The 13290-nt window shown below is 45.1% G+C and overlaps 2 non-coding genes and 1 pseudogene across 2 annotated transcripts; all 3 read right to left on the bottom strand.

The window, feature by feature from the left end:
• Positions 1–5450: 5450 nt before the first annotated feature.
• LOC142677487 (U2 spliceosomal RNA) lies at positions 5451–5641 on the bottom strand. Its single transcript, XR_012852502.1, has one exon. It is a non-coding gene; the product is annotated as a U2 spliceosomal RNA (small nuclear RNA).
• A 1124-nt stretch (positions 5642–6765) lies between these two features.
• Positions 6766–6956, bottom strand: LOC142677490 (U2 spliceosomal RNA). The gene has a single exon (XR_012852505.1). It is a non-coding gene; the product is annotated as a U2 spliceosomal RNA (small nuclear RNA).
• Positions 6957–8087: 1131 nt separating this feature from the next.
• On the bottom strand, positions 8088–8258 carry LOC142677572 (U2 spliceosomal RNA; annotated as a pseudogene).
• Between the last annotated feature and the right edge of the window lie 5032 nt (positions 8259–13290).

A 13290-nucleotide genomic window follows, 5' to 3' on the forward strand; every position in this document is an offset into this window, starting at 1 on the left:
CCTCCATGGTGAGTTTCCTCATATTCCACATACAAATTTTATTGTTTACCTTCTGCGCCACCATGTCCCAACTTATAAAACCATTGTCGTGCTCACTGAAGGAGATACCTAAAACTTTAATAGTATCTGACACAGGAACGGGTACGTCTCTAAAAACCATGCTTCCTATTCTTAAAATATTACTTTTGCTGAAATTTATTCTAAAACCGGAAGCACAGCAATAAAACTCAATTTGTTTTAGGGCTTTCTGAAGCGAGAGGGTGTCCCTACAAAGTATCGCCACATCATCCATGTACCCCACTGCTTTAGCCTCTATGCCGCCTCCCCCTGGCAGGGGGACTCCACGTATTTGTTTATCACGGCGTATTGCGCATAGCAGAGGCTCTAGTGCACATATGAAAAGCAGTGGGGACAAGGGACACCCCTGCTTCACCCCAGAGTTTAAAAGAACGTCCTGTGTCTTAAAACCATTTACTAAAATTTTGCTTGTGCAATCTTTATAAAAGGCTTTAATAGATAGTAAAAAACCTTCAGGTATACCCATCCGCTCTAAAACCTTAAAAAGATAAAAGTGCGATACTCGGTCGAAAGCTTTTTGAAAATCTATGGATAAAATGGCTAATTTTCCGTTTCTAGATTTTGTGTCTTCAATCGCATCTTTTATTAAATTAATATTATCCCAGATGCTGCGGCCTGGCACCCCACACACCTGGTTAGAGTGTATGATGTGGGGTACTATGGCTTTTAAACGGTTTGCACATAGTTTTGCCATTATTTTGTAGTCACTATTCAGAAGGGTTATTGGTCTCCAATTCTCTAAAACTGCGATGTCACCTTTTTTGTATAGCAAGGAGACCTCACCCTTCCGCCAGGACTTAGGCAGCATCTTGGAATGAAAGACTTCGGTAAAAAGGTTTAAGAGATCATCTTTTAAAATATCATAAAATTTGACATAAAACTCGCTGGGTATACCGTCCGGGCCAGGAACTTTACCTGCTTTAAAACTCTTCACTGTCTCTAAAATCTCCTGCTCCGACAGTTCCTGCAATAAAAAATTCTGGGAGACAGGGTCTAAAACAGTGGTAATCTCCTTCAGCGAGTCACGCATAAAATCACGATCCACAGTTTTCACATTAAAAAGGTCAGTATAAAACTCATGAACTTTACTTAAAAGACCCTGTACATCCGACACCCCATCAATATTTTTAAGAATAGCTTTTTTATTGTTCATTTTCTTAAAAAAGTACCTGGAGCAGGTCTCGTTCTCTTCCACGTGCTGTACTTTAGAACGAAATATAATTTCTTTACCTTTCTGCTCCAGGCACTGAGCTATCTCTTTTTTTAAGTTGGTGATGTCGTCTTGTACCTCTATCTCATGCTCTCTCATCTTGTACAGGGTCTGTAGGCGGGTGTTGAGAATTTTAAAAAAAGCTTGCTTCTCTCTAGCTTTCGCCACGCTTTTTTTAATAAAAAATTCTTTTATTTTCCTTTTCATTTTCTCCCACCATGCGGTGATGGGAGCCCGTGTGTCTCTCACCCGCCTACTCTCTTTGTAAAATTCAATAAAATCTGTAAAAACCTGTGGATCATCTAAAAGGGAAACATTTAACTTCCAGGACTTTTTACTAATAATGTTATTAAAATCACGCTTTACATAAAATGATAAAAGCTTGTGATCAGAAAAAACATTGGTTAAAACTTCACATTTAAAAGGCAGTAGATTCTCATTACAAAATATAAAATCTATCCTGGAGCTACAGGTGGCGTTGCTCCAGGTAACGCCGGCTTCCTCTGGACTGCTCCTGTTACACTCTTTATAAACGTCTTTTAATTTAAAATCACCCACCATATCTTTGAGCAGTCCAGAGGTCTTGTCATAGTTTCTGCTTGTAGCGCTGGTAAGCCGGCGTTCCCCCCTCAGGATACAATTAAAATCACCTGCGAGGATAAAAGGCTCAGTCGTGTTAATAAAAAGAGGTAAAATCGCTAACATTTCTGCTCTTTCATTTTTATCTGGTGAGCCGTAAAAATTTAAAAACTGCCATTTCACACCGTCAATAAAAGCCTTAACCAATAAAATACGTCCTGGAAGAATCTCTTGGATAAAATCGATTAAAACGTTTCCCTTAAAAAGAATGGCGACCCCTGCTGATCTGGACTCGTTAGATCCAGACCAGACTGATGGACCATACTTCCAATCCTCTTGGTATTTATGGTACTTCATCATATGGGGAATGCCGCACTCCTGCAGGAAAAAAACAGAGGCTGCCAGGCCAGCTAAAAAGCTGAAGAGAGCAACCCTTCTAACTTTGGACTTGGCGCCCCTCACGTTGAGGGAGATTCCCTTTACTTCTGACATTGTGGAGATTAAAATAGCGTCTTGATTTTAAAATAATAAATATTCGTGGAACTTAAAATCAGACATTTCCTCCACCAGCATTACCAGAACTCTCGTTTGCGCTCATATCCCCACCCTCGTCCGAATCGCCTGCAAAGAGGGACGAAAAGGGAGAGGAACTACCTTCACTGAGGGCCGTGCCAGCAACTCTTATCTCGTACAAGGGGAGCCCACTCTCGCTTAGCGTCACCTGGGTCTCCACTGGGTGACCACGTAGGTCCATTTCGGGTGGGTCCCCCAAGGGCCCCGCCTCTCCCCCCAGGCTCTGTTGACGCCGTCTTAGAGGGGGAGGTTGCGCACACAGCGGGGTGTCCGGTATCTGGGAGGGAACAGTGCCCACCCTCCTCACCAGGTCAGGCGAGGAGGTGGTCCTAGGAGGAGCCTCACTTTTCTTCACGTATGTGTCCATCTGCTCCTCCCCTGATTCCCTCCTACCAGCACGCTCCTGTTTTCCCTTTTTTCGGGGACCCACCGCTACCCAGTTCTCCTGCTCGGAGTCAGACTCCTGAGACCCAGGTACAGGAGCAGGCCCGGCACCCACTGGACAACCAGCCCTCTGGGATGCCACAGTATCATTGGTGGCCTGCTCCTTTTCCGCCTTTCGCTTAGCTTGCCTTTTGTCATTGGCGCTGGGCTCCTTCCTTTCCTCAGAGGTTGCTGGCTGCGAGGCACCTGCTTTGGCTCCATTACTCCGCACCACTGAAGCCCAGGTGCCTCGCTGCTCCTTCGCGGCCCCGGCATGCTCCTCTCCCCGGGGGTGGGACTGGTCTGCTGGTGGAGCACGTGGGGGCGCCTCGGGTTGCTCATTTTCTTCGCCTCGGTACCTATGGGGACAAGAATAGTACAAATGACCAGTTTTTTGGCAAAAATTACATTTTTTCTCTTGTGAGCACTCTCTCATATTGTGCTCTTTGCTTCCACAGTTTCTACAGGTGACATCGCAGTTAAAACTGGTATGTCCATAAGTACCGCAGGCCCTGCAGAAGTTTGGCATCCCTGAAAAATAGAGGTCGCCATTCACATTTCCAATTTTAAAACGAGCCGGTGGTAATCTCGTTTCCTGGGTGGAGGGGTCCTTTATCAATGTTACTAAAAACTTCCACTTGACGGTCCACACTCCACACTCGTTCATAACTCTCCCCAACAGTTTGACATTCTTGAAGTAGGCAGCTAAGAATGCTGCCACTTCCATATCCTTCACATATGGGGAGTACATTTTAATCACCACGAGTTTCGTAATTTCGAAGGCATGTTCTACTACCTGGACTCCCGCTACCACGAGTTCACCTTTTCTCCTCTCAGCTCGGTCCATGGCATCACGGAGGATTCCTTCTCCCATAAAGGTGACGTCGAAAATTCCTCGTTTCGGGTAGTCCTGGATAGCCAAAATCTCATTCTTGTGGACCGCCAGTAGTTCTTCCAAGATCTTGTGGACCAAGAACTTTACGCCACGTGGACCGCCTCCACCCTCTGCCACGATAAATCGGGCAGAGTTCCTTAGCCGGGCATACACCGGCACCGCATCAGGCTCGCCTGCCATTTCCGTGGCCAGGCCGAACCGCACAGCAAAAAGCTGCGCCCTATGGGGTCCTGAGACGTACCAAAGGGCTGGGGGGGGATCGCAACTCGTTGCTCAGGACTAAGCCTCTCTCCCAAATAGCAGCACGGGGGTGAAGTCCAGGCGAACCTGGACGATCCCCCGAGGCCGAGAGAGAGGGTACCTGAGCACCTTCTGACTAAAAACCTCCTGTATAAATACACTTGGTCTTAGCCAAAAGGCCGAGAAGCGATAACCCGAACGGGCCGCGCGTTGACCGAGCCTGCCCAATACTGCTGTTCACCCCTTGCAGCGATTCAGCCTACTCCTAGGCAATTCCATGGGGCCCTGCAGGCTCACACACACTCACAGCTACTAAGCGGGAGGTGAATAAAGGCCGGAGAGGAAGCAAGACAGGATTTGCTTCTTTTGCTTGCACCACAATGCAGTGCTGAAAGAGGAGGAATCGACATAAAAACGCCTTCCTGGCAACGCCCAAATGCCCTCCTGCCGTGCAAACACTGGCAGCAGCAGCAGCAGCCCACTGCCCACTGCCACCCCTTCTCCTTTCACACCTTGTATCAGCTTTAATCCAGTCCAGTGCTGCCAGCTGAGCAGCACTGACCAACACTGCCTGGGCCCAGGCTTTTATCTCTGAGGCCCCATTATGATGTCAGAAAGCTGGCTCTGGCTCCTGAGGTCTCCACTATGACACGTGCAAAGTTCCGTCTGAACTTTATATAAGACGGTGCGGCTCAGTCAGTCACTCAGTGTTGCCTGAGAGGGCAACACTGCAACAGCCGGCCCCCAGGCTGTCTTTTTTTTGCACAGCTAGTTGCCTCCAGGAGGCCACAAGAGGGAGACAAGGGACTGCAAAGTGGAAAATAGGCATCCACCAACTTTACAGACAACTTGTTCTCCTTGCTCCTACAACCTCCATCCTTGCACAGTTTGTTATTCTTCCAGGTAACACAGTAACAAATCCAAATTGCTGCTCTCTTTGTAGGCAAGCAAGGGTTTGTTGCAACTGCAATTCTTACTTCTTCTTGAAATGTAGGGACCACAGTACATTCCATCACATCCATCTAGTGTACACAGGTATGTCCATTGTGACGGGCGGGCGGGCGGGCGGGCTGGCTGCTTTAATGGCTGTTTGCTGTTCCCCTACTCCACTCCACTATTTGACTATGGTGCTGCATCAATCAGTGGCTGGCTCAGGTGCAGCTCTTTAACCTACATAGGAGGGAGGGCGGAGAGAAGACAAGGAAGGTGAATGAGCTGTTCCAATGTGAAATGCCGGAAACACAGAAACACAGACGACACGAAACAAGAGGTGGCAATGTATTAATTAATTGCATTTAATAAATTAGCTCATTATCACACATGACTGTACAAATGCATTGTCCAACAGGTGTTGAAATAATGGGATTAAAAGGGGAGATCCCATCCGAAAGACAAAAACAATGGCAAACACAAAAAGCACTTTTGGAATCTGATTTTAGTAAACACATAAGGAAAGGGTGCACCGGTCCTGGAAATACTGCAATACCAGGTCAATGCGTGGAGTGGACAGAGCAAGCTCTATTTCCATCTCCCTGTTCTAAAAATCCATTTAATATATGGTCCCCAGATAGGGGACGTATCAGATATTAAACTGATAAGAACAGATACTACACTTGATCTTAACCAAAAGGCCGAGAAGCGATAACCCGAACGTGCCGCGCGTTTTGCTTCTTTTGCTTGCACCACAATGCAGTGCTGAAAGAGGAGGAATCGACATAAAAACGCCTTCCTGGCAACGCCCAAATGCCCTCCTGCCGTGCAAACACTGGCAGCAGCAGCAGCAGCAGCAGCAGTAAGTGCATGCCCACTGCCACCCCTTCTCCTTTCACACCTTGTATCAGCTTTAATCCAGTCCAGTGCTGCCTGCTGAGCAGCACTGACCAACACTGCCTGGGCCCAGGCTTTTATCTCTGAGGCCCCATTATGATGTCAGAAAGCTGGCTCTGGCTCCTGAGGTCTCCACTATGACACGTGCAAAGTTCCGTCTGAACTTTATATAAGACGGTGCGGCTCAGTCAGTCACTCAGTGTTGCCTGAGAGGGCAACACTGCAACAGCCGGCCCCCAGGCTGTCTTTTTTTTGCACAGCTAGTTGCCTCCAGGAGGCCACAAGAGGGAGACAAGGGACTGCAAAATGGAAAATAGGCATCCACCAACTTTACAGACAACTTGTTCTCCTTGCTCCTACAACCTCCATCCTTGCACAGTTTGTTATTCTTCCAGGTAACATAGTAACAAATCCAAATTGCTGCTCTCTTTGTAGGCAAGCAAGGGTTTGTTGCAACTGCAATTCTTACTTCTTCTTGAAATGTAGGGACCACAGTACATTCCATCACATCAATCTAGTGTACACAGGTAGGTCCATTGTGACGGGCGGGCGGGCGGGCTGGCTGCTTTAATGGCTGTTTGCTGTTCCCCTACTGCACTCCACTATTTGACTATGGTGCTGCATCAATCAGTGGCTGGCTCAGGTGCAGCTCTTTAACCTACCTAGGAGGGAGGGCGGAGAGAAGACAAGGAAGGTGAATGAGCTGTTCCAATGTGAAATGCCGGAAACACAGAAACACAGACGACACGAAACAAGAGGTGGCAATGTATTAATTAATTGCATTTAATAAATTAGCTCATTATCACACATGACTGTACAAATGCATTGTCCAACAGGTGTTGAAATAATGGGATTAAAAGGGGAGATCCCATCCGAAAGACAAAAACAATGGCAAACACAAAAAGCACTTTTGGAATCTGATTTTAGTAAACACATAAGGAAAGGGTGCACCGGTCCTGGAAATACTGCAATACCAGGTCAATGCGTGGAGTGGACAGAGCAAGCTCTATTTCCATCTCCCTGTTCTAAAAATCCATTTAATATATGGTCCCCAGATAGGGGACGTATCAGATATTAAACTGATAAGAACAGATACTACACTTGCTCTTAGCCAAAAGGCCGAGAAGCGATAACCCGAACGTGCCGCGCGTTTTGCTTCTTTTGCTTGCACCACAATGCAGTGCTGAAAGAGGAGGAATCAACATAAAAACGCCTTCCTGGCAACGCCCAAATGCCCTCCTGCCGTGCAAACACTGGCAGCAGCAGCAGCAGCAGCAGCAGCAGTAAGTGCATGCCCACTGCCACCCCTTCTCCTTTCACACCTTGTATCAGCTTTAATCCAGTCCAGTGCTGCCAGCTGAGCAGCACTGACCAACACTGCCTGGGCCCAGGCTTTTATCTCTGAGGTCCCATTATGATGTCAGAAAGCTGGCTCTGGCTCCTGAGGTCTCCACTATGACACGTGCAAAGTTCCGTCTGAACTTTATATAAGACGGTGCGGCTCAGTCAGTCACTCAGTGTTGCCTGAGAGGGCAACACTGCAACAGCCGGCCCCCAGGCTGTCTTTTTTTTGCACAGCTAGTTGCCTCCAGGAGGCCACAAGAGGGAGACAAGGGACTGCAAAATGGAAAATAGGCATCCACCAACTTTACAGACAACTTGTTCTCCTTGCTCCTACAACCTCCATCCTTGCACAGTTTGTTATTCTTCCAGGTAACATAGTAACAAATCCAAATTGCTGCTCTCTTTGTAGGCAAGCAAGGGTTTGTTGCAACTGCAATTCTTACTTCTTCTTGAAATGTAGGGACCACAGTACATTCCATCACATCCATCTAGTGTACACAGGTATGTCCATTGTGACGGGCGGGCGGGTGGGCGGGCTGGCTGCTTTAATGGCTGTTTGCTGTTCCCCTACTCCACTCCACTATTTGACTATGGTGCTGCATCAATCAGTGGCTGGCTCAGGTGCAGCTCTTTAACCTACCTAGGAGGGAGGGCGGAGAGAAGACAAGGAAGGTGAATGAGCTGTTCCAATGTGAAATGCCGGAAACACAGAAACACAGACGACACAAAACAAGAGGTGGCAATGTATTAATTAATTGCATTTAATAAATTAGCTCATTATCACACATGACTGTACAAATGCATTGTCCAACAGGTGTTGAAATAATGGGATTAAAAGGGGAGATCCCATCCGAAAGACAAAAACAATGGCAAACACAAAAAGCACTTTTGGAATCTGATTTTAGTAAACACATAAGGAAAGGGTGCACCGGTCCTGGAAATACTGCAATACCAGGTCAATGCGTGGAGTGGACAGAGCAAGCTCTATTTCCATCTCCCTGTTCTAAAAATCCATTTAATATATGGTCCCCAGATAGGGGACGTATCAGATATTAAACTGATAAGAACAGATAAGGTTTCAACAAAGATTTTATTGATTCACAAGTTCGTCATACAATAAAATACAATATGTACATTAATATAAAACTGTTTTCCATAATTGTACATTCCAAGCACTATTTGCATCTCTTGTTCCATAGTTTTTCCTGTCCCTTAAAAAATATATGTACATTTCACTAAAAGCAAGTTTAATACATTCGTCCACAGAAATAAAATCACGTTTAAAAAGTAAAATATTTCTGACTTTCCAAATGGCGTTTTTAAGACAATTTATCATACTCCAACAAACCATGTACTGTTTAAAAGTTGGGCAATTAAATAGTCCGTAAATTATATATTCGTATATTAGATCTTTTAATCCACAAGTCCATTTTAAAAGCACGCCGACTTTCCTCCAAACTTCTTGTGCGTAAGGACAGTTCCAAAATAAATGTAGCACAGATTCATCATTCGCACAAGAGTCTCTTGGGCATTTTGCCCTTGCCACCAGGCCTCTCCTGTGCTGAAAGTCTCTTGTTGGGAGGCACTGGTGGACCATCATCCAGGCAAGGTCTATATGTCCATTTGCGAGAAATTTCCCAAAGACGTTCCGCCATACTTGTCTAGACCTCGTCTGGGAATAGTTTGCCACAGGGATAACCTCCTCATTCCCCCTTAGAATTGCAGACAGTTTCCTCTGGTCCTTTAAAACGTCGCTTTCTTGGTCCTTTAAATGAAATGTTCGTATAGTCTTTTCTAAAATCACATAATGCTTTGGGGGGCATAAAAGAACAGGGGAATTCAACGGAGGCATACACCATTTTTTAAAAACCATACCGGCAGCGTACTTTAAAAAACAACTAAAAACGCCATTGGAATTAAAACATTTAAAACAAAAGCAGAAAAATTTGACATAAAAGAAAATATGCAAATTAGGGACATCTTTTCCACCATTCAACTTGCTTTTGTACATATGATCTCTTTTTAATCTTTCCATCTTTGAACCCCATAAAAACATAAATATAATTCTGGTTAGTTTTTTAATCAAAACATCCGATGGAGGGAAAACCATTCCCACATATAACATTAGCGGCAGTAAGATCATTTTTATTATTAATACCTTGCCCTCCATCGTCAATTCTCTAAGGTTCCAGAAAGAGATCTTTTTTTCCATTTTGCATAAAATCTCATCCCAATTGTCAATCCCATCATTTGTTTCTTTGAAAATAATACCAAGAATTTTTATTTTATCTTGTTTTATGCTAATTTCCGGAGTCTGGGAGGCGTCCCAAGCTCCAACGCTCAGACATTCACTTTTTGCAACGTTTAATTTAAAACCTGAAGCCTGGCTAAAAAACTCTGTGCACCTTAAGGTTCTTTTGAGCGAAGCAGGGTCTGTACATGCTACTGTCACATCATCCATATAGCTCAACACTTTTACCTGGTTGCCACCTCCTCCAGGGATAGGAACCCCTCTGATGACTTTGTCCTTGCGTATCTGACACAATAGGGGCTCCATCGCACATATAAATAAAATCGGGGAGAGCGGACACCCCTGCTTCACTCCAGATTTTAAAACCACATTTTCGGTTAAAAACCCATTAATAGAAATTTGGCTAAAACAAGACTTATATAGAACCTTAATACGACTTAAAATCATCTCAGGGATTGACATTTTCTTTAAAACATTAAAAAGGTACAAATGTGAAACTCTGTCAAAAGCCTTCTCAAAATCTAGCGCTAGGAGGGCTAAACCTTGACTCCGGTCTCTTGAATACCATATGACATCACGGATTATATTTAAAGTCTCAGTAATACTTCTCCCAGGAACCCCACAAACCTGGTCCGGATGTATAATTTTGCTGATCACTATTTTTAACCGGTTTGCAATTATCTTGGCCATTACTTTGTATTCCATATTTAGGAGGGTGATAGGTCTCCAGTTCCCCAGCAGAGTCCGATCTCCTTTTTTAAAAATCAAAGACACTACCCCCCTCCTCCATGAAACCGGCAACATATTTACAGTAAAAGCATCTTTAAATAACACAAAAAGGTCGTCCTTTAAAATGTCCCAAAACGTTAGATAAAATTCGATGGGAAGTCCATCTGAACCAGGAGCTTTCCCATAAGAAAAACTTTTAAAAACAGTAAAAAGTTCTTCTAAGTTGATATCCCGTGATAAAACCTCCTGGTCTAAAACATCTAACTTAAGATCAAGGACATTAAGAGCATCTGTTAAAAAGGACATATCAATACACTTTTCATTAAAAAGGAGCTGGTAAAAATCATGAGCAGACTTTAAAATACCTTCCCTAGAGGTTTGACCCTCCAAGTTTAAAATCACATCTCTTTTATCCATAACTTTTTTGAAGAAAAATCGGGAACATTTTTCTCCTTCCTCCAGATGTTGAACTCGGGATCTGAAAATAATTTGTTTACCTCTTTGTTCTAAACATTTCTTAATTTCTGCTTTCATACTTTCTATATCTTCTTTCACATCTATCCCCAGCTCCTTGAATTTAAAAAGTGTTTGCAACCTTGTGTTAAAATTATAAAACCATTGTTTCTTTTCTTTTGCTTTCCTCTTACCTGCTTTAATAAAAAATAACTTAATTTTTGTTTTTATTTCTTCCCACCAGGTCAGCATTGGTATGTCGGGGTTTTTCTGCTGCTGCCAACACTGGTAGGATTGGCCAAATTCCAGCTGAGTCAGAGGATCCTCCAGCAGGTGCGTGCTCAACCTCCAGAGGCCCTTGTTTACCTTCAGTTCACCACTAAACTCTATCTTAGCCTGCAAGAGTTTGTGGTCAGAAAATATATTAGATATTAAAACAAATTTCACTGGGTTAAAATCCTCTGATAAAAATATAAAATCGATCCTAGAAGCCACTCTCCCATTGGACCATGTGTGGCCTAGGTCTGCCGGCAAGAGCAACTTCCAGGCATCCCTCAGCTTAAAATCGCATAAAAAATTCTTAAGCAGGTAAGAGGTCTTATCTAGTTTGCGGAGAGGGTCACCCCCCTGCCGGCATTCTCCTTCACATATACAATTGAAATCTCCTCCTACTAATAAGGGGGATGACCCAACACAAAACAATGGTAAAATTTGCATTAACTCCGCCCTCTCCTGCTTATCAGGAGAGGCATATACATTTAAAATACGAAACATAAAACCATTAAAATTCAGGTGGACTACTATTGCTCTGCCAGGTAAAATCTCAGTCACAGAATGTATAATAGTAGAAAAGCCACGGCAGAGCAGTCCTACCCCAGCAGATCTATTTTCATTGGAGCCGGACCACACGGAAGGACCCAGCTTCCAATCTTTTTTAATGTCCGAATAGTCTATTGCGTGTTGAAATCCACACTCCTGTAACAAGCAGAAATCAAAGTCCTCAGTCTCTAGGAAGGAAAACAAAGCAGCCCTACGAGCGGGGCTCTTTAATAGTCTCACGTTCAGTGAGACGACATTGACGAGAGGCATTACACATATTATGGTGGCGGATCGTCCATGCTCGAGCCACAACTAAACTCCTGGATGTCTAGCCCACCAAAGATCTCCTGCTCAGGAGACCCAGGCGACTGGATGTTCTGGGGGTTGGAAGCTGACAACTGATAGGTCACCGGCCCCAACCACAAATCGTCATCGGCCAAGCAGATATCCGGGGAGTCAAGTTCCACTCCCCTCCGCCACTTCCTTACTGGTTCATTCTCCCTCTCATCGCTGTCATCTCCTCCCCGCTCACTGGAGGCTGCTCTCTTCTCACCCTCTGGAATGCTTGACTCCATCTCCTCCACGATGTTTTGGTGGTCCTCAGAGCGGTCGTCAAGGGTCTTCAGCGAAGTCTCCTTCCTAGGCTGGCTCTTCTCACGTTGGGACTTTGAGGTCATTTGCATAGATCCTCCCTCTGGTGTTGAAAGGGATTTCTGCTCGGACTTGCGGCTGGTATTTGGGGTCGTCATTGCAGGGCTCTCCACTGAAGTTATGGAGACCCTCTGCTCTGACCCACTGATGGCAACACCACGGGACTTACAAGCAGAGGCCTGACCAGGAACTGTGTCAGGCTCCCGCTCTGTCCCAACCGCACTCCTGCTACAGGAGGCGCCCTTGACCTTCATCGCCTTGTCCACTGATAGAGATTCAGCAGACATTGGCTCCGGTCTTGAAATCACAGTCTCTTGTCTGGCGCCCTGGGTCATCATCACCCGATCCTCAGCAGACGTTACTGAAGATCGCTTTGGCTCTGACCCAGGTGTGGATTTCACAAAACTCTTCACCGTGTCAGCGTAGGTACGATTCCTGGCTCTGCTGGGGCAATCCCTGAACATGTGGCCCTTGCCCCCACATAAATTGCACAGTCTCTCTTTGGGGCAACTCTTCATTTGATGTCCGTATTGGCCACAATTATTGCACCTATCCAACTTCTCATCTTTGCAGGAAACCTGGGTATGTCCAAAGCGTCCACACTGCCGGCAATATGTGGGCATACCCGGGTAAAATATATAACCTCTGCTTTTCCCAATAACTACGGTAGAGGGTGGGTGCTGCATGCCTCCGATTCCCTCTGGGTCTTTTTTTAAGCGGACCAAAAATTTTCGCTTGCCTCCCCAAAATCCAACAGCATTATTAATTTTGTTCATAAATTTTACGTCATCACAATATCTCTGAAGGTAAGTGGTAATATCATCAGTCTCTACATGGGGATTGTAGAGATAGACTACCAGAGGGATCTCATCATAGGCAAAAAGTAATACGAACTCTAGTCCATCAAACTTTTCATCATACATTAGTTCGTTTACCTTCTTTACGACGTTCTGGCAGCACCCAAGATCCTGGAAGGTGATGGTGTGGGTTCCTTTGGCTTCGTTGTCCTGGAAGCAAAAAATATCCCTGTGATGTAGTCCAAGCGAACCCAAAAGCACTTCTCTGGCGATAAATTCCAAGTTCTTCTTTGGTCTGTGTCTTTCCTCCACTTCAATACGAATAGTATTCTTCATCCGGGCCTCACCCGATGCGTACGAAATCCTGGCTGGCATCTCTCCCGTCTGGCAGGAAACAGGCCGATTGCCTGGGGATCCCTTC

The sequence above is a fragment of the Rhinoderma darwinii genome, assembly GCF_050947455.1.
Source record: "Rhinoderma darwinii isolate aRhiDar2 chromosome 2 unlocalized genomic scaffold, aRhiDar2.hap1 SUPER_2_unloc_31, whole genome shotgun sequence".
NCBI classification, from domain to species: domain Eukaryota; kingdom Metazoa; phylum Chordata; class Amphibia; order Anura; family Rhinodermatidae; genus Rhinoderma; species Rhinoderma darwinii.